At 50.1% G+C, this 22,820-nt stretch overlaps 2 long non-coding RNA genes across 5 annotated transcripts; one reads left to right on the forward strand and one right to left on the reverse strand.

Annotated features, from left to right (window-relative positions):
- Window positions 1-354: 354 nt before the first annotated feature.
- LOC119620689 (uncharacterized) lies at window positions 355-13,557 on the forward strand. 4 transcript variants are annotated; one of them, XR_012092384.1, is made up of 7 exons: window positions 414-563; window positions 3,140-3,247; window positions 10,922-10,994; window positions 12,468-12,619; window positions 12,945-13,066; window positions 13,218-13,293; window positions 13,380-13,557. It is a non-coding gene; the product is annotated as an uncharacterized lncRNA (long non-coding RNA). The 4 variants fall into 4 exon arrangements; XR_012092383.1 differs by lacking the exons at window positions 10,922-10,994; window positions 12,468-12,619; window positions 12,945-13,066; window positions 13,218-13,293; window positions 13,380-13,557 and adding exons at window positions 3,779-5,798; window positions 7,115-9,481 and having other exon boundaries at window positions 355-563; XR_012092381.1 differs by lacking the exons at window positions 10,922-10,994; window positions 12,468-12,619; window positions 12,945-13,066; window positions 13,218-13,293; window positions 13,380-13,557 and adding an exon at window positions 3,779-9,481 and having other exon boundaries at window positions 437-563.
- LOC140711229 (uncharacterized) lies at window positions 6,781-21,806 on the reverse strand. The gene is made up of 2 exons (XR_012092385.1): window positions 21,706-21,806; window positions 6,781-6,906 (listed from the first exon to the last, which is right to left on the reverse strand). It is a non-coding gene; the product is annotated as an uncharacterized lncRNA (long non-coding RNA).
- Window positions 21,807-22,820: the final 1,014 nt, after the last annotated feature.

The raw sequence follows: 22,820 nt of genomic DNA on the forward strand, positions 1-22,820 counted from the left end.
CACCTGCAAAGAGCCACCCCTTACTAAGCTCCTCCCATCACTTGCACAGCCCCGCGCAACATAGCACTACGCCCTCCAGGAGCCCCTCTTTTCACCCGCTCAGCCCCGACCTTCACCAGGCCCCACTCATCTGCATAGACACGCCTCTCGCCACGTCCCACTTCTCCCTTGCCCACTTCCCCCTCTTTCTACTGTCCACATCCTGCTGCTGGCCCCACCCCGCCCCTTTCGTCAAGCCGGCCGCGCCCCTTTTACCCGTGAGCACGCTTCTCCCCTTGCCGCCTCCTTCGGCATGTCGGCCCCGCTCCTCCCGCCCATCGCCCTCTGCACCGCCCTCCCGCCCGTCCCAGAGCAGTGGAGGCCCGCCCTTTTCATCTACAGCCTATCGCAGAGGACGTTGCCGTTCGCGCTGACCAATAGGAGTGGTGGCCGTCACGGCAAGCCCCGCCCCACGCCCTACGTCGCGTTAAGTGGGGTCCCTCGCCAGCCCCGAGCTGGTCTTACGCCATGTGGCGCTGTGGCGCGCGGAGGGGGTTGAGTTCTCTGAGGCGGCTGAGCGGCGGGTGAGGCGCTGCGGTCGGCGGCTAGAAGTGCTCGGCGTGCTGGCTCCCGGGAGAGGAAGGTCCAGGGCGGGCCGGAGACGTAGGGGTCCCTGCGCCCAAGCCTTGCAGCTCCCCGCACTGTGGGCGCCCCGCACCCCGAGGCCCTGCCGGGGCCTTCCTTGGGCTCCCACATCCGGGGTTCTGAGGCCGGAGGACCCCGGGGCCGATGCCCCGGGCTGGGGGCCGGGTCTGCCCGTGGCGCTCCCGGCAGGGCCCTCCTTTGGAGTGGGCTTTAATGGGGGTAGTAAATGGGGCCGGCAGTTGCGGTTCTCGCTGGTGTCTTTGCTCCTAGTTCATTTTTGTTGGAGGCCGAGTCCTTAAGAGACCCGAGGCGCCCACAGCCCACTCTTAAAGTCCGGCTGTGTTCAGAGAACTGAAGCCTCCCGGAATTTAACTTTTTTTGGTTTTTTAACGACTCAGTTTATGGGGGAAAAAATTGACGAAGCGGTTTAGTGCTCATGGTAATCCACGAGCCAGTATTTAATGTAACAGTTCAGCGCTGCCGGCCCAGGCCGGGGGGAGACACGGGGCGTCCGTGGCGTGAGTTTGGCAGCAGGTTACTGGAAAGTTCGGGGGAGACCCTGGCCTTACCGCTCATGGGTTTCCTATCATGTCCTTGCTCATAAGTAACTTCTTAAAATGCGTCTCTGTCCCATAATTCTGAAATTTGCTAAATCAGTAAGCAAATGTTGACTACAGCATATCTTCATAATGTTGACAGTGACTGAATAGGTGTTTTCTTTTCCCCTGTATATATCTTTAAAATATTTTGGTGGGATATATTAATGTAGAAAAGCCCGTAAGACATATAGTACAATTTGAGAAAATAAAGTTTTTTTTTTTTTTTTTTTTTTGAAGAGACGGGATCTTGCTCTGTTGCCCAGGCTGGTTTAGAACTCCTGGGCTCAAGTGATCCCCCTCCTCAGCCTCTCACATTGCTGGGCTTACAGGCGTAAGCCATCTCATCCAGGTGAGAATAATTAGAAAAGAAGTAGGTTGGGCGCGGTGGCTCACGCCGGTAACCGCAGCATGTTGAGAGGCCAAGGCGGGCGGACCACTTGAAGTCAGGAGTTTAAGACCAGCCTGGCCAACATGGTGAAACCGCGTCCCTACTAAAAATACAAAAATTAGCTGGGCGTGGTGGTGAGCACTTGTCGTCCCAGCCACTCAGGAGGCTGAGGCAGGAGAATTGCTTGAACCCAGGAGGTGGAGGTTGCAGTGAGCCGAGATTGCACCACTGCACTCTAGCCTGGGCAACAGAGCAAGACTCTTGTCTCAAAAAAAAAAAAAAAAAAAGTGTCCGCATGACCAAGCTGAAGATTTCCCCTAACTGCTCATAACCCTCTCCCTCCCGCTTAGATTAGCACTATCATACAGAAATGTCCTTGCTTTTTAAAAATATTTTACCATCTCTATGCATTCTGACAGTATCTTGTTACCTGTTTGAATAATACCTGTTTAGGATAATACTGTATCGTGTGTATCTTTTGTTTAACATTATGTGACCTTCATCTTTGTTATATGCAGTTGTAGGCACTTTTGTTGGTTAGTTTTTTTTTTTAATTGAATGATTAGTCTGCAGTTTATCCATTCGCTGTCGTTACACCTCCAGGTGAGTTGAGTTTGGGACTATCAGAGTTTGTGCTGACAATCTTGTCTGTGAGTGCTGGTGCAGCAGTGTAAGGTGTGGAGGATGTAGACCAAGAGGTGAACGGATTTCCAGTATTCAGATTTTTTTTTTTTTTTTTTTTGACGCCCAGGCTGGAGTGTAGTGGCGTGATCTCAGCCCACTGCAACCTCTGCTTCCCGGTTTCAACGATTCTCCTGCCTCAGCCTCCCAAGTATCTGGGACTACAGGCACCTGCCACCACGCCTGGCTAATTTTTGTATTTTTAGTAGAGACTGGGTTTCACCATATTGGCCAGGCTGGTCTGGAACTCTTCGGCTTCCCAAAGTGCTGGGATTACAGGTGTGAACCACCATGCCCTGCCTGCTTAGCTTTCTAAAGAATGCCAAGTGTTTTTCCAAAGTTGTTCCACTCTGTACTCCCTGTGGGACAGGTAGCAGTGTATGTAGCAGTATGAGAGCAGTATGACTAGCAGTGTGTGAGAGCTCCTGGTAATATTAGGCTTTTCAAAAAGTTTTCACCAATTCGGTAGGCATGTAATGGGATTTAACTGTAGTGTGAATTTCTTCCAATATTTTGAAGGCTTGTGAGGATTCTGTGAGGAAAAGAAGCCCTTTTGTTTAAGAGTTTCTTAAGGGGAATTTAAACCATAATTGTATTATAGTTATTTTTGAACATGTATAAAGAAAAGGTTTCCAACACTGAAGCTTTAGGTAAGATAAAAGGTCATTAAAATGGGAAGGGTCTTACCAGAAATTAGTTTTCTGGAATGTGCAAGATTTTGGAAGATGCAGTATTTAATTTTTATCTAATTAATGATCTTTATCATGTAAGAGTATTTTCACTATGTGGCTGAATAATGTTAGCCAGATAATTTTCCTGCAGCTCATCTAACTTAGATGACCTTTAGTCTAGACATGCACACCACAGAGCGTGGCGATGGAACAGTAACCGGGCTTGTGAGAGGGCTCTACACTATCAACTAGGAGACAAGATCCACGGATTCACCATAAACCAGGTATGGGTCCTTCTCGGCACCTCCTCATAAATCCACATACATTGCAGGTGTGGTTTCTGGCATAGGTACGGGCCCTTTAGGGTGGAGACTAGCCTTGTCCTCGTGTCCCAAGGCCCTGGCCCAGCTCCTGTTGCATGATGGCTACTCGGCTGAACAAAGCTTGTGAGAGAAATGACCCCCGGTCCCTTCCTGGAATCCCGCGAAGCCTGATTCTTGTCAGATTTGAGAGAGTAACACTTCCAGCTGGGTCTGTCATCAGACACACTCAGGTTTCTGCAGCCAAACCTGATGATTCGCTGAGTGTGAGCACGAAGACTCAGTGCCCTGATCTGTTCAGTCAGGTTTTGCCATCAAATAGTTTGCTCTAAACTTCTGCAGAATCTTTCAGTTTTCTGAGCCTTTTGGGTTTCAAAATTATAAAGAAGAAATTGTGGACTTATACTTACTTGGGTTTATATTAAAATGGATTCATTTTTGTTTTGTTATTTGCTTAAGTCTTTTCCTTTTTTTTTTTTTTTTTTTTTTTTTTAGCATAGTAACTAAAAATGACCACACTTCACATATTTGGCCAGCTGTTGGCTCTGTGCTATGCTTGATGTTGTAGCAAATTTAAAAAACAACTTACCATCTAGAAAGACTGATGCAGCTGTGACTGGAAGCACATGGTGGATGCCATGCGGAGGGCCAAGGACAAGGGTGGGAGCTGCTGCTGCTGCTGCTGCTGCTGCTGGGGGGAAAGGGAAGAGCTCCTGGAGAGGGTGGTGTAAGAAAGCAGCTGCCTCTGGGCAGGGCTCCAGCAAGGGAACCAGCGCAGTGACTAGGGGGTCCCAGGCAAGGTCCAGGCATGGGAGTCCTGACAACAGACTCAGAGCATTTGTGAAATCCTGCAAAGTGAGGGCAAAGACACCTCACTCTGGGTGAGGTCCTTATTAATAGTAGCCAGTACTATAAACTCACTCCTTTATTTTTCAAATTTTATAGAAATGTACTTATTTTTGAGACTGGTACTCACCATTTCACCCAGGCTGGAGTGCAGTGGGATGATCTGGGCTCACTGCAGCCTCAAACTTCTGGGCTCAAGCGATCCTCTCACCTCAGTCTCCCAAGTAACTGGGACAAGGTGCCCCCATGCCTGGCTCATTGTGTGTGTGTGTGTGTGTGTGTAGGTGGAAACTTGCTTTGTTGTCTAGGCTGGTCTCAAACTCCTGGGTTCAAGTAATCCTCTTGTCTTGTGTATTAGTCTAATCTCACACTGCTATGAAGAAATACCCAAGACTGGGTAATTTATAAAGAATGACCTAAAGAGTAAAGAGGTTTAATTGACTCACAGTTCTGCATGGCTGGGGAGGCCTCAGGAAACTTACAATCGTGGTGGAAGGCACCTCTTCACAGGGTGGCAGGGAAGAGAATGACAAGTGAAGGGGAAAGCCCCTTATAAAACTGTCAGATCTCGTGAGAGCGTACTCACTGTCACGAGAATAATATGGGGGGAACCGCTCTCATGATTCAATCACCTCCTACCAGGTCCCTCCCACAACATGTGGGGATTATGGGAACTACAATTCAAGATGAGATTTGGGTGGGGACGCAGCCAAACCATATCACCTTGGTTTTCCAAAGTGCTGGGATTAAAGGTGTGAGCCACTGTGTCCAGCCATAGAAACTTATGATAAGTCATGTTTCTTGTTTGAGAAATAGCTACCATGAGCGCTATTATTATTAAAGCTATATATTGTTAGAAAGCAGACATCTCACTGTATCTGCTGATTTTAAATGCATTGATCATCTGTTACAAAGTACGGTAAGCTTGGAAACGAGTAATTTAACAGCGGTAGATGATGCAGGTCGTAGTGGGCCACTTATGCATGGTGGTTGGATGGCAGGCTCCCTAGATTGGGCTGAGGAGACCCGAGGTCTCACCTCTGCCAGCGACTTGCTGTGTGTGCTTGGCCAGGTGACTCATGGCACCCGGACGGAGTGGGTGGCAAGTGTTGTGATCACAGGGACGTGGTATGTGATTGAGGGAGAGGGCCGGCTGGCATGACTGAAAGAGAAGACAGTTTCTTTCATACCGAAAAGTATGGACACTTACCAGGAGGCTTACCTAAAGTAAGGTCGGGGGCCAGAGTATGGAGCCACTGCCTCATCTCAAGAATAGCTACAACTTACTGTCCTAGGACAAAGGGGAAATGAGGCTTGAGACTCAATAATTTTAGTAGAAATCTGTTATATTTTACAATTTCACTTTTCATTTGTACCCAGCTAGTGATTATACTCTGTATCCATTTTCCACACAAAATCCCAAGGACCTTCAGAATCTCCTCTCGGTGTATTTGGACGCCACCTTTTTCCCATGTTTACACGAGCTGGATTTCTGGTATGTCATGAGTGATTAACTAGTTGATGCAGACTTTAGTATTTGAGTCACTGTCAGCTTATAATTATTTGTCCTCAGGCAGGAAGGATGGCGGCTGGAACACGAGAATCCTAGCGACCCCAGACACCCTTGGTCTTTAAAGGAGTCGTCTTTAGTGAGATGAAGGGAGGGTTTGTAAGTTTTCTTTCTTTTTAATGTTGTGTTCAGCTTACCTTACCCATGTACAGAACCATGATACAGACACATCTGGAAGGTGGTTGATTTTTATATAATATTCTCATTATAGGTGACATGTTCTTGGATTAGCTAGGTCAGTGCTATGAGCAGAAGCCAGGGGATTAGCAGGGCCAGGATGCTGTCTCAGACCATGTCTGACGACCCCCGTGTATGATCTGCAGCGAGAGAAAAGCTCTTTTCATACCACTATCAACACATTGTCTTTTTCACTCATTCTTGCCCAAGTACATGGTGTACTTTCTAGAGGCTGCGTGGCGAGGTGTGTGACATGCACCAAGCTGCATACAGAGCAGATGGGGGAGTCCAGCTTCACCTCTGACCCAGACACTACAGAGGTTTGCAAAAAAGGCAACACAGCATCACTCTAAGTAGTCAGTTTTTTACTTTGTTATGAGAAATATTTTTCAAACATATTTATATTATCATGTAATGATGGCTTACCTTAATGCATAAGTAGTTTTTAAATGTCTCAGCTTTAATTTAGAATATAGAAAAATTATATAAACACACACAGGCACCTACACAGGCAAAAAAGCCCACATAATCAAAAGCTGCTTGGGTCCTCATTAAAACCCATTTATGCCTCGTGTTCCATTATTGGAATCCTAAGCTTGTGGGAGTTATTTATATCCTACAGCTCAAGGTCATTGCCAAGGTCTGAATTTTTACCAAAAAAATTGCAACCTCAGGCATAAATGGGTTAATTTTTCAGAGTGTAAAGGAGCCTTGAGACCATTTTGGATTAAGAGCTGCTGTCCTGGGCCCGTGTCTTCATGTCCCCTTGTGACTTTGACAACCTGCCTGTGCTGGTGTCCCTGGGGCTTGTGGGTGGCCTGCTCTCTGACTCCCGTAGCCCCCCTCAGCTGGTGAACTATTTCTTACCTTTCATTCTCAATTTGGTGGTCTTTTCTTCCAAGGAGCCTTCTTAAAACTCAAGTTAGGGTGAGAGCTTCTCCCCACTTCCCTCCTGGCTGGTGGGCAGACCTGGTGATCCCTCCAATTTGCAACACACATCAAAAAGTCCATTGTTCTCAATCCTTGGGTCCTGTGCATGGGTGATGAGTGATTGAATACGGTGTTAAACAATGCCTGCAGGGGTGTCTTTTTTTTTTTTTTTTGTTACCATTAGAACAGTTTTATTTGCAAAGTATTACAGGCATATGCACCAGAATGTGATCAATTGGCTATATTGTAAGTAATGTATGTGTGTATTATTTTAAATGTATATATTCTTATTTATTTCACATTTCAAGACAGACAATGAGAGGATATTCCCCCAGCACCTTCAAAATAGACTTCTTCCCGACCACACGTACTCAGTGGTCTCCAGGGGTGACCCACTGTGCATCCCGGAGCTTATGTGGGAGAAGCTTAAGCAATTTCATACCACTCACTATCACCCAAGCAATGCTAGGTAATATTTTGTTGGAAAAGTTTGATGGTGGATTGTGGAAAGTTAACTTGTGTGTGTTCTTCCAATTTCATGACATGGTGTCTCTCACATTTAGCAATGCTTAGCTTCGAGCCTCTCCTTGGCATGGAGAAGTGCTCTTCCGATAGTGGATGCAGTCACAGAACCTTCATCACATCCTCACTTTCTGATCTATCGCTTGTTTCTTATGTCACTAGTATAAGGTCATTATAGTAATAATATAGTTATACGTATCCTATAAAACACTAATAATTTACATATAAATGCTAATGTAAAAACATATTTGCAAGGTTAGTTTATATAAAAACAATTATGAAAACTTTCAAGTATACAGAAAAGTAGACTAGGATAATGAGCCCCTAAACACTTATCACATAATAGATATCCTTTTCCTTGTGAAGTTTTTGGAAGTAAATTATAAATGTCATCATTTACCACTAAATATTTGAATTTGTGACCTGAAAACATGATTTTTTCTTACATGAGCTAATGCCATTTTCAGTTTTAATAGAATAAAACATACTTTCATAAAACTGCCTATTTCTTATTCCATATTCACATTTTCTAGTTGGCCCCAAAGTGTTTGCTGCACAGGGTCCCACAGATCACACCTGGTCAGCCCGGGTCTCTCCTGGGCACCCTCTCGGGGACGGCAGAGAAGTGTGCAGGCCGGGTTTCCTCCAGGCGCTCTCACTTTCCAGGTGTCCTGGCTGCTCCTGTGTGGTGTTGGGTGCCATGTTCCTGTGTTTCCTGAGAACTGGAACTTAGATCCAAAGCCTTAGTTTGAGTCAGGCTGCGCCTTTTTAAGCAGAGTCCCTCGTGGGGAGTTCTGCATTGATGGCCACATCCTACCATCGTGTGAGGCCTGCTTGCCTCCACCGGGGGGTCTCACACCAGCAGGGTGCATGCTGAGAGTCGGCCACTGTCTTGTGAAGATCTGCTTTCTCCCTTCAGCCACAGACCATCTGGTGCACTTGAGTTTCTGGTGTCCTGTGATAATTCCTCATCAACCTATTAATGGTTTTCATATTCATTGAGGATTATTGCCTGAATCATTTATTAGAGTTTGTGAAGTTTTCAAATTCTGTAATTCTTCATTCGTTTGCTGGACTTCTTCAAAGAAGAGCTCCACATCAGCTGGGGCTCTTGGGTTATCTTGAAATATGGTTCTGTGGAAAAGGCAGGGGCGGCTGCTCTCCCTGGGAAGTCCAGTTTGAGGAGGAGGGGTGGTGCAGGAACTACCTCTAATGTTGACAGAAGAAGCTGTCTTTTTTTTTTTAAAGACAGGGTCTGGTTCTGTCCCCCAGGCTGGACTACAATAGCATGGTCTTAGCTTACTGCAGCCTCAGCCTCCTGGGCCACCTCAGCCACCTGAGTAGCTGGGACTACAGATGTGCACCCCCATGCCCAGCTAGTGCTAATGTTTTTTGTAGAGACAGAGTCTCGCCGTGGTGCCCAGGCTGGTCTCGATCTCCTGAGTTCAAACAGTCTGCCCACCTTGACCTCCCAAAGTGCTGGGATTACAGGTGTGAGCCACTGCACCCAACATGGAGAAAAGAGTTCTTTCTTTTCTTCTTTTTTTCCCCCCAGTCGTCTTTGTTTTGTTTTTTAGTACCACTGTGACCTCACAAATATTTCTGTATATGTATATATTTGAGACCATGTGATCAGATGGAATTTATTTATTTTTATGCCGACATTTGCCACAGCTGTTGGCCCATTTTGGTCTCACTTCTTTGGTTTGTATGCCCCCATCCCCACCTCCCTAACGCAGGCACAGCCAGGCCTTCCTCCTCCAGAGGCTCAACTGTCTGTTTCCCAGGGAGCTCTGATTTCTGTGGCTAGTGGGGAAGGGCCTTTGGAGAGTAGCATCGGGACACTAGGGGTGGTGATTGCTCCTGGATTCTCTCAACCCCGAGAGTGTAAAATTTGTTTCTAAATTCTAGAATGAGAAATTTCTGAAGGTTCTTTAAGATACTAGTTCCCCAAACCTTAACCATAGCTCAGACAACATAGTAAAGAAAAAGATAAATTCTGTCATTGTAACCTTTTTCTTCTGGTTGAATAAATGTGTTATCTTTATTAACATGTATAACCTTGAACTTGTTGCCAAAAATTGACTTTTGTGAAATTGTCAGTTGGATTACTCTATTACTGTACCTAGGGTTATAAAGTATTTTAACAAATACTTCGTTTGGTTTTTGTCACATCTCTAGATGAAGTTTAAAATGAAAGATCAATTTCTGGCTAGGTGTGTTGGCTCATGCCTGCAAATTCAAGCACTTTGGGAGGCTAAGATGGGAGAATTGCTTGAGGCCAGGAGTTTGAGACCAGCAAGAGTAACCGTGAGAACCCATCTCTAAAACTTAAAAATTAGCCCACTGGGCATGGTAGCTCAAACCTGTAATTCTAGCACTTTGGGAGGCCGAGGCGGGGAGATCACCTGAGGTCAGGAGTTCAAGACCAGCCTAACCAACGTGGTGAAACCCTATCTCTACTAAAAGTACAAAAATTAGCTGGGTGTGGTGGCAGGCGCCTGTAGTCCCAGCGACTCAGGAGGCTGAGGCAGGAGAATGCTGTGAACCCGGGAGGAGGAGCTTGCAGTGAGTGGAGATGGCGCCATCGCACTCCAGCCTGGGCGATAGAGCGAGACACTGTCTCAAAAAAAAAAAAAAAAAAAAAGCTGGACATGATACACAAGGTGACCCCAGGAGACTCCTGTGCAGAGTAGAAACACACCCCAGCACTAAACTCAGTCCCTGAAGTCCCTGTGGGATTCTCCCCACCCCCCACCCCTGGGTCCACCTGTACCCACCTGGAAAGAACAGTGACACCGCCCCACAGCAGGAGCACCATCAGCGGCCGCGGCACCCCAGGTAGCTGGGCCACCCCCAGGGTTTCACAGGTGGAGAGGGAGCCTGGGAACGTGCATTTCTAGCAATTTCCAGGTGATGGGGCACCACACTTTTAAAAATACACAATACTAGGTCTTGAAAGGACTTCTATTCACTTGCACGTTGGTGGGATGGAGCCCTACATTGCAAAGGGCTTTTCTTCACGTGTCCTCCTTGAGCTCAGGGGCTGGCAGCACTTGGTGGGACCTAGTAGGGCGTCCCTTGCTGACTGCACACCCACAGCTAGAGCCCAGGCCCGGATTATTCTCACAGGAAGCCCGCAGAGCTCCTGACACCTCCCTGGAGGTATGAGAAAGCTGAGGCTCTGAGGGGGATAAACTGATTACTGGAAGGTAACGACCTTAGTGAAGTGGTGAAGCTACAGGGTAAACCCTAGTTTTATTTCCTTTTAACTTTCAAGACTTCCTGATTTCCTCTATTATGATACCTGTGCCTTAGAGTCACCAATGGGAACTTGAAGGAAAATAATGCCTGCTGAGGCCAGATGCTCATTTAATTGCCTGGGGGTGGAGCCTGTTTGGTTCTAAGCCCTCCCTCTGAACTTCTGAATGGTGAGGACTGCAAATCAGCTGCCTCCTGCTGGGCCCTGCAGGGTGAAACCTGATGAAGCCCCAGGAACATTCAGTGAGGGGTTAGGAGGGAGGAGAACACGGGTGGATGAAAAGCAAGAAGGAAATGCACCAGCATTCACTGGCAGGCTCTGTCACCCACAGGACAGGGATAAAGACGTGCACACCTGCAGTGCGGACTTTCACAGCCTGGCAATGAGGGCTTTCAGCCTCACAGGTAAATGTCACCTGTTTCACCACCTCCTTAGGGCTGTTCTAGGGCCCCGGCACACAGCCATTTGGGACAAAGGGCAGTTTCAGTGTCTTTCACTCCACGCTCAAGCTACAGATTGTCCTTATAGCTCAGGTATCCTGGGGATAATCCATCTTGTTTTGTTTTGGTTTTGGGAGCCCAACCCAAGAATCAAATAACTTTCCTAAGGATTTCCAGGAGAAAACATCTTCCCACCAAAGAAGAACCTTACCATTTGGAAAAACACCTCCTGGTAATTTGCAAAAAAACCCAGTTTTCTGGGAAGTGATAATCTTGTCATGAGAACCAAAGATAAAGTTGGAGATAATGAGGGAGTGGTTACATAGGAAATATGTGGTCATTACTCTGATCAATTAGTAAATCACTTTCTTCATATGATATACTTTTTAACAGCTTCTTACTAAACGACAGTGCAGGTAAGAGAGTCACAAGACAGCTTCTTCCTTGAGTCAGTCATCCCCGGCCCACACCAGGGCCTAGCAAGAATGACTTAGGTCACCTGGCTTATTTCCTGGCTACTTGGAGGAGATGGATTTCCCAGTTTACAAATCTCAGCTTCCTAGGATTCTATTCTGATAAAATCTAAATTGTATTTTTTAAAAAAAAAAGGAATAGGCTGGACACGATGGCTCACGCCTGTAATCCCAGCGCTTTAGGAGGCCAAGGCAGGCAGATCACGAGGTCAGGAGATTGAGACCATCCTGGCTAACAGGGTGAAACTCCTCTCTGCTGAAAATACAAAGAAAACTGAGCCGGCCGTGGTGGCATGCGCCTGTAGTCCTAGCTACTTGGGAGGCTGAGGCAAGAGAATCGCTTGAACCCGGGAGGCGGAGGTTGCAGTGAGCCGAGATTGCGCCACTGCACTCCAGCCTGGGTAACAGAGCGAGATTCCCTCTCAAAAAAAAAAAAAAAAAAAAAAAAAAAAAAAAAAAAAAAAAAAGAATAGATGAACTCTAGTGAAATAATCTAGGTCTATCCTTTTACCTCCTCCGTTGTCTGGAGTAATAAAGCTCCCTGCCTCGCCCTCTCTCACAGCACTGAACTGCTTTTCCTGAATTTTCCCACACTGCTGATCATTCACTTGCTAATTTCGATGCATACATTCTTTTTGAGAAAGTCAGTTTGCCAACTCCTCCCACTGGTTTGTCAGAAAATGAGCTTACACTGCGCTGATCTCACTCCTGCTGCCAAACCTCCTTCTAGGGGTCTCTCCTTTGATAATGCAGGGATTATGTAGGCATGGGGAGGTGGGATACCAAGGGGGGATTCTGTCGACGGTGCTGTTCCCCCCTCCCCAACCCCGCCGGTTCAAAGTCATCGAGCCGGGGGGCCTCTCTGACTATCTGGACTGTGCAGACCACCGCGTCTTCCGGTAGGGTCAGGGCAGGGCTTGAGATAAATCTGTAGGGCTCAACCACCAGCCACTGTCCACCTCAGGTGCCCCAAGCGCCATCTCTGCCGGGAGCTATGTGGATGCATCGGTGACAAAATGGAAAGCCTCTGGTCCTGGCGGAGCTTGTTCCAATCAGGAGAGACCCGAAAGCAAGAAACACAGTGAACAAATGCATGATGCCCAGGGGTGGATGGCCGTAAGCACTGAGGAGAAAAATAGCAAGTGGGGTGGGGGGTGTTAAGAGGGTGGAGGATGGAGATGGGCTGCCATTGACAATCGGAGAGCCTGCAGACCTGCCTGAGAGTGACGTTTGGGGAAAGAAGGAAAGGGAAGAAGGTGAGGGAGGTTAGCTAAGTGGACATCTGGGAAAGAGCTCAGGCAGCAGAGGGGCTGGGGTGGGGGCGCGCTGGCAGCCTGCTGCATTCCAGGGTCCTCTGTGTGGCTGGGACGGTGTTGGCCCTCCCCTGCCCATCCCTCAGGGCCTTCGCAGAAACACTCACACGGGGACCTTCTATGTACAGGCAGCACACGCCACCCATCGCCGTGACCACACTGTCCCTCAGAGGAGCCGCTGGCCACGTGTGTCCCGTCCACATGGAGATGTACTTGAAGATTCTTTACACACTGGGTTTCAAAGACTTAAGTATGGAAAACAGTGTAAAATATTAATAACACAATAACTGATTGTTATCAAAATAGTGGGCTGAATAGAAAATATAGTTTGTTTATTTATAGATAGGGTCTCACTTTATTTATTTATTTATTTATTTATTTATTTATTTATTTATAGATAGGGTCTCACTCTGTTGCCCAGGCTGGAGTGAACCGGTGCAGTCACAGCTCACTGAAGCCTCCAACTCCTGGGCTCAGGCAATCCTCCCACCTCAATGTCCCACGGGGCTGGGACTGTAGGTGTGCACTGCCACATCCAACTAATTGTTTTGTATTTTTTGTAGAGACTGGGTCTCGCCATGCTGCCCAGGCTGGCCTCAAACTCCTGGGCTCAAGTGATCCACCTGCCTTGGGCTCCCAAAGTGCTGGGATTACAGGCGTGAGTCATGGCACCCAGCGTCCCCCCCTCCGGACCTGCCTTTCTTTAATGTGGCAACTAGATCATTTAAAATTGCATATATAACACAGGCCACCCATGCAAGCCTCAATCCTGGGAGATGCTCCCGTTGGAGAAACCTTCAAGAAGCGGATCTGCTTGGATTTGCAAACGGCCCCTCTGGCCCCAGGGGGATCTGCTGTGCAGAGCTGCTCTGGACTCAGCTCTTCAATACTGCCCTTGAGTGTACTGGGCACCTCCTGACTTTCGACCAGCACAAAGCTCCTTATTAAACGCTGACAAAAATTCCTTCCATTCCAGGTGCCATAATGGATTCATTAATCTCCTATTGATAGTTTTTTGCTGGTTTTCCCACTTTTTGCTATTCTAAGCACTGCTGCGAAGACTCTCCTTTTACCCCACCTGCCTGTGTCTGCTGCAGCTCACATGCTCCGCCTTCCAGCTGTCATAGCTGAGTCCCTGGGTCTCCTCGGCGGGGTGTGTCTGTGGGCACAGGGCTGCCCTGCCACACGCCCCACCCCATAACCTTCCATCTGTGGCCGCTCCTTGTGAGACCCTAAACTCACGACCTCCCCTCCTGTCCTCTCCTCTCCACAAAGCCACCCTTATCGGAGACAGTCAGTCTGCTTCCCAGTTCCCCCAAGGCGAATCCAAAGTCCTCCACTGGCCCACCCACCTCTACCGACTCCTCCCTCACCCTCCGGTCAGGTCAAACGGCCCCAACCAGAGGCTCCCCGGGCCCTTTCATAAGACAGGAGCTTTTCTTCTCAGGTCCGGCTACAGGTACATTGTACCCGCACCTCACCGCAGGAGTGAGAGCCGCAGGGGCGGAGATGGCTTAGTTCTTTTGCCTAAAGCCTGCCCTGACTCACCGAAGGCGGTCGTTAATGTGCGCAATGATTACAGAAACACAGAAATAAGGCTGGGGGTGGTGGCTCAAGCCTGTTATCCCAGCACTTTGGGAGGCCGAGGCAGGTGGAGCGCTTGAGGTCAGGAGTTCGAGACCAACCTGACCAACATGGTGAAACCCCATCTCTACTAAAGATACAAAAAAAAAAAAAAAAAATCAGGTGGGCATGGCGGCACATGTCTATAATCCCAACTACTTGGGAGACTGGGACAGGAAAATCACTTGAACCCGGGAGGCAGAGGTTGCAGTGAGCCCAGATCAAGCCACTGCACTCCAGGCTGGGCAACAGAGCGAGACTCCATCTCAACGTCCCCCACCCGCCCCGCCACACACAGAAACAAAATCTTAATCATAGTAAGACACAGCTGAAAAGATATGACGGAATGACTCCCCGAGGCTACTGGATGCCACTCCTTCAATCATTTTCCATTCAGAAAACTTCAGATCAGATCATTTACATATGTACATTAAGACAAGGGGTCCTATATTAATGAATCTTCTCCGTCAAAATCCTGGTCAAAGTCAGAAAACAATCCCACCGGACTCCTGGGAGCATCTGATGTTGGAGAAACCTGGAGAAGTGGAGAAGCTGATCTGCAGGATTTGCAAACCGCGGCACTGCCCCCAGGGGGACCCGCAGCACCGGCGCCTCCCCGTGAGAGTCGGAGCCTCACTGAGACCCACACAGTCAGGATCTGCACCTCCAAAGGCTCCCCCAGGCGGCTCTGGGCACACGGAAGCTGGGAAGACAGCAAATGGGCCCCGGGGTTGGGGGGGCCCAGCACAGTCCAGCCTTTTCTCTTTTGTCTCCTGAAGACTTTCACTGTGGATGTGTGTTAGGGAAGGGGGGAGTGAAGAAAGAGACAGGGAGAGAAGATAGAGACTGAGTGATGCCTCCATTCTGCAGAGAAAAACACCGAGGCCCTATCTCAGCACTCGAGACAGTGGGGCCACGGCGGGACTTATTAAGTCTCTGCCTCTCAGTGCTCTGATCTGCCATGTGTCTGGCTGCCTCTTCCATCCTGACAAGCACAATGACTGTAATTCCAAAGTACTGGGAGTTGGGGGTGAAGATGCAGAGAACGGAGGAGTGGGGAGGGAAACGGCAGCCTCTGGGCAGCTACTCTCTAATAAACACGAACACAACACCAGAAAGGGCTTGTAGAAAAGAAACATAAAATGCAACCCAACTACTGACACATGGCCCTCTGTTCCATATTCACCCGCACGTTCTTAACAGAAACGCAACTGTGAACATGCAATCTGGTATCCTGACATTTGCCCTGACCAGGTTGTTACCGCATCTTCATCTTTCTAATTTTAATTGCTTCTGACGGCCCATCCGACTGGTCGAGCTTATTTAAAGAGCCCTGATTCTCCCTGATAAAAGGTTGGAGTCCTGTATCAAAAGCTTTTAGTTTTCTGTAACCAAGGGGGAAAACATGCTTCTTTTGAAAGATGACAAAATGTCTAGCTTCGAAGGGTCATCCGAGTATGGCACACAAGGTGGTCTGCATTCATAGAAAATGATGCCATCATATAAATCTCCCACTGTGTGACGGGGTGACACCATCACTCATCATCTGCCTCCCAGACCCAGTAAGTTTTGCAAAATTAATTACTGCACTTTACACTGAAAAGATCCCATCAAAGAATGTGTGTGCACAGGATGGTGAGGGGCGCCGGAGCTGTGTGAGGAGAAATGGCACTGTTCTCAGTTTCCTCTTCCATCCTACTGGGCTCTGAAGCATTGCTTCGGAGATTTTCAATTTTATCTTATAATTAAATAATATGAACTCTACTGGGGGAAGAAAAGCAGCCCATCACATTGGTATTAAGCCTTAATATCATTTTTGCCATCTTGACTCCTATCGCTATAAAAAGTCATTTTCTGTTCCCCTCACAAAACCACCCAAGGAATATTGCTTCAGATACCAAAGGTGCCCATGTGGGGCTCAAGCCTGGTGTCCAATAAATATGTGTGTCATTGACCTAATGCATGTCCAGTCAATTGAAACCTCACACTTCTGACTTCGGTTTTTAGGTTGTAATCTTGAAGTCTTAACAGTTTATACGCATTGACCTGAGGATATTGGAAACTTTTGATTAGAGAAGGTTGAATTCCTCTAAAGGACTTCATGAATGAAGAAGACAGCTAGAACCCCTGGTTTCCTGCTCCTCAGTGGAGATTCCAGGCGGGAGGCAGGCAGCAAACGCTTGCGTTCCTGTCAAGCGCCAGGCGTGGTGCTGGGCGCAGGATGGACACCAGTGAAGACACAGCTACACGCAGCCCTGAACATCCCTGCAGCAGCCACAGGGCCTGGCCACACCAGGGAGCTCTGTGAACTCAGGGAAGCCGGTACACCTCGGGCATCCCTTGCTCATGTGTAAAGTGGGGATAAGTCAGTGCCCAGGATCACTGAGGGCCTGCCACATAACAGAGTCACTAAACGCTAGCTATTCTCACTAGGATTGGAAAGGTTGAAGCTTACTACATTTCTGTGAACTTTCTATAAATACTGTATTGATGTTCACGTCACCACAGGCAAAAAGGACGCCACTTTCACATCCAGCCCACCCTAAGAATGCCCCTGGACTTCCCAGTACACTCAGCTCCACCAGGTACCAGGCCCTGCAGAAGCCACAACCTGTGACGAAGACAATGAGTCACTCTTGGTGTGTGGCACAGCGTGATGTGGCGGTGGGTACTTAGTCATGGTCAGTCCGCGATCCAGAGCTGTGGAGCTTATTTTAAGTTGGGTGAAAATCAATTTAAGTTTCCAGATATGTCTTGGGACAACAGAAGATACCCAAAGAAGCAGGGAAAAAAAAAAATAAAAAACAAAAACCCAGAGCCTGAGACAGAAGATACCCAAAGAAGAAGGAAAAAAAAAAAAACAAAAACAAAAACAAAAAACCCAGCCTGAGAAATACTTTCTTCATTCAAGGCCTGGGGAGTCAGGAATACAGGAAAGATATTTTCAATTTTATATTATAATTAAATAATATGAACTCTACTGGGAGGAGAAAAGCAGCCCATCGCGTTGGTATTAAGCCTTAATATCATTTTTGCCACCTTGACTCCTATCGCTATAAAAAGTTATTTTCTGTTCCCCTTACAAAACCACCCAAAGAATATCTGCGTAATTTTGAGCAAGTTGGGTTTTGCTCACTTTTGAGCATTAACTAGAATAAGGAGCTTCACCAAGAAAGGCCCCTGAAAAGCATGGTGGAGGCCTGACATGACGGCTCAGGTCTGTAATTCCAGCTCTTTGGGAGGCCAAGGCAGGAGGCTCACTAGAGGAGGCCAGGAGTTCAAGACCAGTCTCAGCAGCATAGTGAGATCCTGTCTCTACAAATAATAATAACAATTAGCCGGTCATGATGCTGCATTCCTGTCTTCCCTGCTACTCAGAAGGCTGAGGCAGGAGGATCACTTGAGCCCAGGAGTTTGAGGCTGCAGTGAGCTGTAACGGCACCACTACACTCCAGCCTGGGTGACAGAGCCAGACATAAGTACTCTTCGTGGTCTAAGGGAGAGTACAATATTTGGAATTAGGATCTGTTTTGCTCCTACCACAATCGCGTATGCACCTCACTCCCTTACCTAAGTTATTTTTCTTTGTGAGTCTTTCTCCCCACTTCCAAAATGAGGGCATGCCTCTCTTGGGACCATGTATCTAGGCTTGGAGATAAGAATTGTAAAGCTCCTAGTATACAAAATATTTTCAACAAATGGTAGCTATGGTCATTTTAATATATTGAATTGTACCATAATTTCACATCTGACAGATAATTCCCCTGAAATTGATACTTGAATGTGAATGTGTTCTCTGATCTCCAGCTACAGGCAATAGTCTTCTATGTCAGGGAAAATCAAGTACTAATATAGAATCAGAATAAAATGGCAAAAAGAATGGGGGCACAACAGATAAATTCTCGAGGAATAACTTACTTAAAGGATTTGTAAATCTGTGGCAGCTAAGACCAGGCCCTCTAAGCACATCTGGAGGTGAACTTCCTTAAAAGAAATGGGTCCAAATGCTCCAACAGGTTCAAGATCATACCTCGGAAGGGTAAAGCTCTTTACAGAGTTTACAAAAAAATTTTGACTTCGGCTCTGCCAGGGAAAGAAAGCCCAGGCGACCCGCCATGGCGGGCTTTCCCAGGGACAGCCCAGGTGTGACCCACGTGGGCTCAAGGCCACCGTATTTGATGCCATCTGCAGAGCTGAGAGCAGCTGTCTCCCATTAACCCGAGGCTGTACCAACCAAGCCACGTTCCCACATAATACTGGTTTCCAAAGTACCTTTTTCCCCAGAAGAGAAGAGGCGTGGACTTACTAACCTCCAATATGTGTAACTCCTCCCAGGTGGCAAAACCAGGGCAACAGAGAACACGGAGATTCTGCCAATGTATCCTAATTTCACGTACCTGTACACAAACTCCCAAGCATTTTAGCAAGCTTTTGGACATGGAGCTCAAAAGAATGACCCATAAATACTTTCCAATACATACAGCATCTTAATGTGTTTTTCTTTCTTTTTTATTTTTTGTAGACACAGAGTCTCATTATGTGGTCCAGGCTGCTCTGGAACTCCTGGGCTCAAGCGACCCTCCTGCCTCAGCCTCCGAAAGCACTCGCATGACAAGCATGAGCCACTGTGCAGGACCCACAGCACTTAAATTCCAAAATCACCTTGAAACCCTGACCTTCCACCTGCCCTGGTGGCTTCCAGAGGTCAGTTCCTCTTCCCGTACCAAAGGTTTCTTGTCTTTCGCGGCCCAGGTAAGGTCACTCCAGGTGCTCCCTCTGCTTCTGAAGGCCTTTGACTGAGAAGCCACTCTGGGTCCTATTAGGACCCCAAGGCGGCTCCATTCGTACTCGCACATCTCCCGGCCGGTTTAAGTCACGCTGGCCAGGCTATTTCCACTTCACTCTCCTAATTTCTCCAATCCCATCCTCTGCTGCATCACCTTTTCTTTCTCTGAGAACCCAACCCTGCAGGAGGAACGCTGATGCTGGGGTCCTTTAACTAGAACGCTAACGCCAGAGCACTTCCCCGGGCGCTGGGGGGCGGGCTGCCGGGCGGGGCCTGGCGCTGCCACCGGGGTGTCCCGCGGGGAGGGGGGCGCTGGGCCTAGGGAGGCTGCGCTGCTGGCTCGGGGAGCGCGCGGCGTACGGATGTCAGGGCCAGGGCGCATGGAGACGACGGGCCGGGCATCACGTAGGCGCTCGCGGCGGGCGGGGCGGCGCTGACAGCGCCCCAACATGCAGCACCCGTGCCGCCCCGAGCGCTCAAGGGCGAAGGGAAGGTCACCGGGACCGAGGGCGGGGGCCCATTCCCGCTCCATCCTTGTGCAGTGCGCGGTCCCGAAACGGGAGGAAATCCGCCATCCGGGCCTTTCCACGCATCTGCGGCAGGAGGAACCGGGAAAATAAAAATCAAAACCCAGCCCCGGGCGCGTCGCGTCTCCAGCCCGCGCTATCACTAAGGCTCCCAGGTGGCGTTCGCCTGGGAAGCGCCGATCTACCCGCCAGGGGCTGCGCGGCCTGGGGCGCTCCACCGTCCGGGCACCGGCGCCCTCACGTGCACCCGGGGCCTGGGGCGCGCAGTCTCCACCACCTCCGGCTCTTCAATGTTAAATGTCCTCCTGGCGCGCCCGCGTCGTGGACCCAGACTCGGGTCCCTCCTGGAGAGCCGCTTCCACATTGCAGGGCAGGGGAAACCCAGAGCCCGCGCCGCGGCGCCGCTGACGTCCCGGAGTCCCCGCTTCCTGGTCCTTCTCGTCCGCGGAGGTCTGCGGGGAGGGCCTGGGACCCATTTTAGTTTTCGGTTTTCTCACGAGCCGAAAGGCAACAGCACATGCGAGCGCAGGAAACCCATTTTTAAAATCTCCCAGCGGAAACGCGAGGGGCTGCCGGACCGCCTCGGAGACGCCAGGCGGGAACCCAGAGCACTCCCTCCGCGTCCCGCATTGCAGCAGCCAGGACCCCGCCCACGCCGCGCGGGGCACGAGGCGACAGGAGGCGCGCGGGGACCCGGCCGTTTCTTCCTCGACATGCTGGGGGGCGGCGTGGGGCGGAGTTGAAGGGCGGGGGGCCACTTAGGAAGTGATCGCGCTGTACCCACGCTTCGGAGGGGAAGCCCGGCCGGGTCCTACAGCTCAGAGGCAGAACGACTCCCGAGGGTCCTCCAGGCGACCCCCTCTGTCAGGCTCAATTTAAAACATAAACCGGAGGGGGTGGAAAGCTCACTATCTTCCGGATGGAGGTTCCTACCGCCATGTCCCTTCCTCCTCCGCCCCACCCGGCAAGGACCCGGGGGCTGCCTTGCTGGCTCATGCCGCCCCGCAGGTACCCCTGCCGCTGCCGGGCACGGGCTTCTCCCCAGTTCTCCCCATCGCTTCCCCGCTCTTCTCCCTGGTTCTTCCCATCGCTCCTCCACCTTTCCCCGCGTCCTCCCGTCGCTTCCCCCCTCTTCTGCCCCATCCCCCAAATCCCCTTCGCCTTGTTCTCCTCGGCTCCGTCCGCCCCTCCCTCGCCGCCGGGAGGGAGGTGCGCACCTTGAGCATCCTCGCCTCTGGTCAGCACGCCGACTGCCTTGCCGGCCCCGGAGAGGTGCTCCAGGAACTTCCGCAAGGAGCCCTTAGGGGCCTGGGAGTCGTCAGTGTCCATGGCGAGGAGGTCGAGAGGAGCCGCTAGTCCCGGTGTGCAGTAGGCAATGTGGACACTGCCCGCGCCCGCGGGAGTCGGAACTGCTGCCCCGCCCCGCCCCAGGGCCAATGGGCGGTGACGGGCGGGGCCCGAGCGCACGGGAGGGGCTGCGGGAGCGGGGGCGTGGCTAGGTGCAGGGAAAGGGGCAGGTGCGGGCGGGGTGCGGGAGTGGGCAGGAGCACCTACGCCGGGGTCGTCGTAGGTGGGGGCCGTGCTAGCGGTGAGGTGGGCCGCAGACGTGGGGATAGCGCCACAGGTAGGCGGGGTCCCTGCGGGTGGGGCCGCGTCTCTGGTGCTCGAGACTCGCGGGTGGGCTGGAAGGCTCTGGTTGGGGACTTCAGAGATGCCCGGAGTGCCACAGGTGGGGGCAGGGGAAGCGTCCGGGGGAGGGGAGACCACAGGGGGGCGGGGGTCACATCGTTTGGGGGGCGCGCCAGGGTGGGGCGGGATAGAACGCGGGGAGCATCTCCCGGGCCGGGTGAGGGAGACCTTGAGTGGGCGCGAACGTCTGGGCGGGGGGAAGCCCTGCACTTGCGGGGAGCGCCGATGGCGGGGCGGGGTGGAATTGGGGCGTGGAGACCCCACCTGGATGCGGAAGTTCGCAGCAGGCCCGGCCGCTCCGGCGGTTGTTGGCGCAGAGCCCCGCTGCGCGCACAGCTTCTAGTTGCCGGCAGGATTCCTCCTGGGGCTGCGCTGGGAGCCTCCGGGCGCGGCTTCCTCGACCTTCGCCCCCAGGTATTCTCTGTAGTCTGAGGTCGGGAAGGACGAACGGAGAGTAGATCCTCCAGGTGGTGGGAAAAACTGAGCGCGGCGGGCTTAGCTATGACGAAGCTGCGATTTCCCGGGCCCACGGGGGCTGTGGCGTCCACTCGGTTCCTGCTAATCCCACTGTATTATAAGGTGGGGAGAGTCAGCTTGCATAGTGAAACCAAAGAGAGCTGCGAGATGGAGAGTGAGAGTGAGAAACCAAGAGAGTGAGACACACACACACACACACACACACACACACAAACACACAGAGAGAGAGAGGGAAAGAGAGGGAGAGTGAGAGAGACAGAGAGAGAGACAGAAAAAGTCAGAGAAGCAGAGACACAGAGAGACATAGAAAGATAGAGAAAGATGAGGGGAAGAGAGAAACAGAGACACACAGAGTCTTAAAAAGAGACACAGAGAGACAGAGCAACCAGGAGAGAGACACAGAGAGGGAGAAACAGAGACAATTTAAACCAAAAGAGAAAAACAGACCAGAAAAGAAAAACAACTAGTAGAGCTCGGAACTGCGAAGGTGGCATCATTCCGTTAGTCTCGGGTTTTGCTTCCTGGGTTTGTGACATGGTCAGAGTCCTTGTCTTTGATTTCCTAACACAAGTTGTTAAAGTTGGAAGTGAGTGTGAAATTGAGTTAGTCTAGCTTTATTCTTTCACGGATGAGAAGTGAATTATCTTCAGCAAGGTGGGTGCAGGCGTGGTCCCCGGGGGTCACTGTGGTGAACAGGCTGCCCTTGTGGGCAGCCAAGTTCGTCATCACTGGGACAGAGCCCAGGACACTTCCCTGGCTGGCCAGCCTTTTCCTAGAACCCCACACATTGCAAATGATGGAGTCCAGATCTATACCATAAAGAAACGAGGGTGGTTACAGAAAGCACCACGATCTCAGCTGAGTGGCTCTGAGCACCCCAACGTTGGGGCACCTCGGTACAG

This window comes from Chlorocebus sabaeus, unplaced genomic scaffold (genome assembly GCF_047675955.1).
Source record: "Chlorocebus sabaeus isolate Y175 unplaced genomic scaffold, mChlSab1.0.hap1 unalloc_scaffold_337, whole genome shotgun sequence".
NCBI classification, from domain to species: domain Eukaryota; kingdom Metazoa; phylum Chordata; class Mammalia; order Primates; family Cercopithecidae; genus Chlorocebus; species Chlorocebus sabaeus.